The sequence below is a fragment of the Microcebus murinus genome, chromosome 15, assembly GCF_040939455.1.
Source record: "Microcebus murinus isolate Inina chromosome 15, M.murinus_Inina_mat1.0, whole genome shotgun sequence".
Lineage (NCBI taxonomy): Eukaryota > Metazoa > Chordata > Mammalia > Primates > Cheirogaleidae > Microcebus > Microcebus murinus.
Window position 1 is genome coordinate 15774927 of NC_134118.1, and position 6076 is coordinate 15781002.

Sequence of the window (6076 nt, forward strand, 5' to 3'; positions counted from 1 at the left end):
CTAGGGATTCTCCTCCCCTAACACCACACAACTCGAGACGGCTTTTGGGGGGTTAGGGGGGTTGTATATGTGTGTGTGTGTGTGTATTTCCCCTCCCATTTTAGCTTAAGCAAGCAAAAGCAGCAATGCCAACTATTTATTTACAATTCCAACATACCTAAATATGGTATAATAGAAACATTTAACCTGTTTTAGCACAGTAGCTGTAATATCATTCTTCAAGTTGTATTCAGCATCTGCCACAAGTCACATTTGTTTTTGATACAAGTTGAATTTACATGCGTATGACATAGAACAGCTTTCAACATTTATATTAGTAATTATTTATCCACCGTACAAATATTTTTTATAGCTGCTCCTCCGTGCCAGGTACTTTGCTGAGTACTGTGTGCTCAAAAAGCCAAAACAAAAAGAAACACAAGTGCTTTGTGCCAAATGCCGTCACAAGAGTTTGTTCCGTGGTAGAACTGACCCGACTCCCTCAGGCTCATTGTACAGCCGCTGGAATTGTCCCCGCAGTTTCCGGTCATGTCTGAACCAATCAGACTCTTTGTGACTGGAGCATATTCACTGCCATAATGTGTTGGAAATGAGCCTGTCCCTGGTAGAGACCAGCCTATAATTCTTGTGATGTTGGATATCACCCCTATGATGCGTGTCCTGGATGTTGTCCTAATGCAGCTGCAAGATTATGCCCTTTCCCTCGTGAAAGATGTCATCCCAACAGATGAAGAAGAGGCTGCCTTCAAAGACCCGGATGTGGCCATTCTCTTGGGCTCCATGCCAAGAAGGGAAGGCGCAGAGAAGAAAGATTTCCTGAAAGCAAATGTGAAAATCATCAAAGGCCAGGGTGCAGCCTTAGAGAAATACGCCAACAAATGAGTTAGGGTTATTGTTATGGGAAACCCAGCCAACACCAACTGCCTGGCAGCCTCCAAGCTGGCTCCATCCATCCCCAAGGAGAACTTCAGTTGCTTGACTTGTTTGGATCATGACCAAGCTAAAGCTCAAATTGCTCTTAAACTTGGTGTGACTGCTGATGATGTAAAGAATGTCATTATATGGGGAAACCATTCCTTGACTCGGTACCCAGATGTCAACCATGCCAAGGCAGAATTAGAAGGAAAGCGAGTTAGTGTTTATGAAGCTCTGAAACACGACAGCTGGATTCTGGGAGAATCCATCGCGACTGTGCAGCAGTTCGAAAACTATCCAGGGCACTGTCTGCTGTGAGAGCCATCTCTGTCCCCATCTGCCATCTGGTTTGGAGCCCCAGAGGGAGAGTCTGTGTCCTCGAGCGTTTCCTCTGATGGCAACTCCTATGGTATTCCCGGTGATCTGCTCCACTGATTCCCTGCCGTAATCGAGAATAAGACCTGGAAGTTTGTTGCAAGTCTCCTAGTAATGATGTCTCAGGTGAAAGGATGAATCTTCCTGCAGAGGAACTGGCAGAAGAAAAAGAAATTGCTTTTGAATTGCTTCCCTCTGCCTGACTAGACAATCATTTTGATGTTACTAAATGCCCCAAAGCTGAGGACTCTAAACGTCATCTTTGATGCTAATACTAAATAATGATAATGCTGCGCTTAAATTAGTTGTGGAAAACAACACATTTTAAAGATTATGTGCTTCTCGGTACAGATTTGTGAGTGGCAGTTTATTATCTTGCTCTTAAGCACTGCGTTCTAAATAAAAGTATATATTCGAATAAAAAAAATGACGGCTATCACAAGATCCATTCTCTCTGGTAGACACTCACTCCAGCTAGATTATGTTTCTTGCCATTGCCTTCAGAAACAGATCCTTAAATGTACAGAATCCAAGCCACGTGTGAGGTTCTACCCATGTCTTCTTTCTAGGCCAGGCTACTTTAAAAATATGCAAACTGCATTTATGTGAGTAGCTAAGATCAAAATTTATACACCATGATTCCAATGTGCAAAAAAGGAAACTTATTTTCTTTAATTGATCTTATCTTGCTCTTGTTCTCTAAAATGCTTCATTTTTGTCAACTGAAAAGTAACGAATTCTTTAAACACACTGTGCAGAGTTAACATGGCAGGCCTGTGACTGCTATCTTTAGAGAGGCCTGCTTGCAAGGTTGGCTCTGGGCTGGTGCCTGGGAGTTTGGATTTGGGGAGGGCTCCCACCATGCCCAGAGCTGATAAGAAGGACTCATTGTGCCTAAACTGTTTGTGCAAACAATATGGTTTCTGCTGACACCTGCTTTCCTTCTGGAGGTCTGGAATTTTGGTATGCACCAGGCAGAGGTACCTAGTGACCAGCCCCCACTAAAAACCATGGGTCCTAAGTCTCTAATGAGCCTCTTCCCTGGCAGGCAGCCCTTCTACTGGGCCACAACTTACTGCTGGAGGAATGAAGTGTATCCTGTGTGATCCCAATGGGAAAGGATCCTTGGAAGCTTGTGCCTGCTTTCCCTGGACTTAGCCCAATGCATCTTTTCCCTTTGCTGATTACGCTTGGTGTCCTTTTGCTGTAATAACGCTCAGCTGTGCGTGCGACTATATGTTGCGTCCTGTGAGTCCCCCTAGTGAATTATCAAACCTGAGGGGTGACCTTGGGATCCCTGGACACATACATAATTATTAAGTATCTCCTATGTGCCAAGCACTTTTTGAGGAGCTAAGGATATAGCAGTGAGCAAAACAGAAGTTTTGGATCTTACATTTCTTGGGGGCTAGAGGAGGGAGGAGGAGAGGAAGGAGATGGGCAATACAAAATAAACAAGTAAATTGTGTAACATGCCTGATGATGAGAAGTGTTATGGAGAAGAATAAAGTAGGAAATGGGTATAGAATGTTGGCTTTGGGGCTTGTCATTTTAAATACAGAGTCCCGGAAGGCTTTGAGTTAAGATCTGAAGAGGCAGGGAAGTGAGTCGTGGGAACATCTGGAGCCCGGGCTGTCTAAGCAGAGGGAATAGCTGGTGCAAAGGCCCTGAGGCACAGGCACGTTCACTTCAGGAGCAGCTGGGATGCCGGTGTGTGGCTCAGAGCAGAGAGCAGCAGGCAAGAGGGGTCAGAGAAGAGCTCGGGAATGCGGTGGGGTCCAGATCAGGTGGGCCATTGCCAGCTTTCTGGCTTCTATTCTGGGTGAGTCTGGAACTCATTAGAGGGGTGTGAGCAGAGGAGTAACACCAAAAGATTTGTTTTTAAAAGTATCACTGTGGCTGTGGATGGAGAATACACTGCAGAGCAGCAAAGATAGTAGAAAGGATAGTCAGGAGATGATTGCAATAACCTGGGACTTATGGAGGAATTAGATATGGGGTTCAGGGAAAAGAGAATCCGTGATGATTCCAGGGCTTTTAGCCTGAGCAATTGATGAGGTTGCCATTTATCATGGGGAAGCCAAGGAGGGAGCAGGTTTGGTAGGGGAGGGAAGGAATCAGGAAGTTGAGTTTTAAATGTAAGTTTGAAATGCCTAATGGTCTAGTAAAAACATATAATTGATATTTCCATTTTGTAGATAAGGAAACTGAGGCACAGAGAGGTTAAATGATCTGCTCAGGGCCACACATCTGAGCAGGTTTTATATCCACTATTTGGTTCTAACATGCACTTCTCACCCCTGCCACTATGCTGGATTTGCAATCATTGAAGCTAAAATGACTTCCCATGGTGTAATAAATACAGTTTAATAACAAATATGTAAACGTTGGTCAAATAATATTAATACAATGTAATAAATAGCTAATAGATAAATAAAGAGTTTTATTTATCGTTGTCATTAATGTGCTGCAGTTTATCAGCATATTGTTGGCTACTAAGTAATCTTATTATAAAGCCCAATTTTCCCCAGTAAATTGTCTATTGGGAACAGAAGTCTCAGGACCATGCACTGCCATTTGACACTGTTGTCCAGCCTATGATTCATAAATGATAACCTAATAACACCATAAAAGAACGGAAGAAAGAAAAAAGAGAAAAGGTATTGTTTAAAAACCTACAGAGACTCCCACGCTATCAGAATACATATGCATAAGTTTAATCATTGCTTTGTTATCTGTGATTGCAAATATGGGAAACATTCTACATGCCTGAACAGGAGAGTGGTTAGATAAACTATGTTATGTCCACACAATGGAGAATTATGCAGCTATGAAAAAGAGAATAAAGCAGATCTCTGTAAACTGACAGTGATTTCCAGGACGTATTGTTTAGTAAAAATAAAGTGCAAAACAATGATCTATAGTATGATACTTTTTGTGTAAGAAAGAAGGAAAATAATTTGTATGTGAATATGCTTATTTTTGCAAAGAGAAATATAGGAAAGATATGCCAGGAATGAAAAATATTGGCTACCTACGAGAATAAGATGGAAGGGATAAGGGGGTGACATAATTTTTCTGAGTGTATCTTCTTACATAGTTTTGATATTTGATCCATGTAAGTGTTTTACATACCTCCAAAATAATAGCAAAAATAAAACCAACTGGGAGAAATCCCTAAAATGGAAAGCACCTGGAAACAAATAAACCCAGTTGCATTTTAAATGAATAACAAACCACACTGGAGGAGAAGAGGAAAGGGAGCCAACCCAAGTGACTTTTGAACACGGTATTTCAGTTGTATACAATCAGACTAATGACAAAAAGATCTTTAAGCAAATATTAAACCCTGGTTAATAAGTTGGTTTTTGCAGTGGAATGGCTGAAAAATTCTGAAACTATTTTCAGGAAGTTCTAAGATTTAGCCTAGATTGACAATGGGCGCCAGATTTCCCACTATCAGAAATGGGAGTTACAAATATGGAAAGGAAAAATTATAGAATGAACCTTATGGCACTGGATTGGAATTGGAAACATCACTATAAAGTCCTGGTCTTCAAGATAGGTAGATAGGTAGGTAGATAGATACATGGGTGGATAGATGGGTAGGTGGATGGATGGGTTCACGGATGGTTTCATGGATGGGTGGATGGATAGATAGATGACAATGATAGTTAGAAATAAACATCTGCGTGGATATGTCATATACATGCTGTGCTGCCAGACTCCTTTCAAGACTGAAGGATTTATTACCAAAAATTCTAGGAACATTGTTGACTAATAGTTCTTAACCCTTTCGAAAGACTCCTTGCCTGACTTCGTGAACCCTTCTTGGGGCAGCCCATATCCAATGACTGATTGATGCAGGGGTATAAAGGTCTGGACTCTTCATGCCAACTCAGAACGACTCTAAAGGAACATCCAGTATCAGAACTCCCACGGGGTCAAATGAACTCATCTTCTCCCTTGGCCCAATCCTGTTTCCTTCCCTTGCATTCCACAGGAGTTTGTCCCTAGATCACTCTCTAATAAACTTTCTGCTCACTAATGTCTGTCTCAGAGTTTGATTCTCCGGGAACCCTGCCTATAAAACGTGAAAGCACACACGCAAACACACACGACCTAGCGCCTTCTGCTGGAAGGTCCTACTAGCGATGACACTGTAGGCAAGGAACCTCCTAGTGCCCAAATATTATTTCTAAACATTATCCTCCACTAAAAGGAACTGGGCTCCTTGAAGAAATGGCTGATTACAGGGTTGGAAAGGAGAAAACAAAAGATGATCCTGAAACAACCTATACCAGAAAGTAAAGAAGTGTTCAAAAGAGCACATGGGAAAACTTGAAGAGTTCCCACTGGCCAAATCTGGCACAATTTGAACACCAAAATAAATAATGATAGTAACAAATTATAGCTCATTGAACAAAATAGGAATCCGTGAGGCTATACAGTTAAAACTAAATAAATGAACACATAAGTGAATGAAGGAGTGAATGAAAGAGGGGTTAAAAGCTCTTTACTATAATAGAACGATAGCAAATAAAGGTAAAAGGAAAGATGAAGTGATAAAATCACCACTTGACGAACTTCATAGTCATGATTGACCTGGGCAAGAATCATCAGTGGATGCTAAAAACTATGGGGAGAGAGTTTGGTGAGGAATAGAATATCTACATAATCTCAAAATAACTTTCCACAGAATAACTTGTTAGTTACAAAGAGGAAAATGGTAGCTTTATAGCAGGCCGCCTGGGTAGACATCGCCCTAAGTGATCAAAGTTATTAC

The 6076-nt window shown here is 41.5% G+C and overlaps 1 pseudogene; it reads left to right on the forward strand.

Moving 5' to 3' along the window:
• Positions 1 to 528: 528 nt before the first annotated feature.
• On the forward strand, positions 529 to 1493 carry LOC105865147 (malate dehydrogenase, cytoplasmic pseudogene; annotated as a pseudogene).
• Positions 1494 to 6076: the final 4583 nt, after the last annotated feature.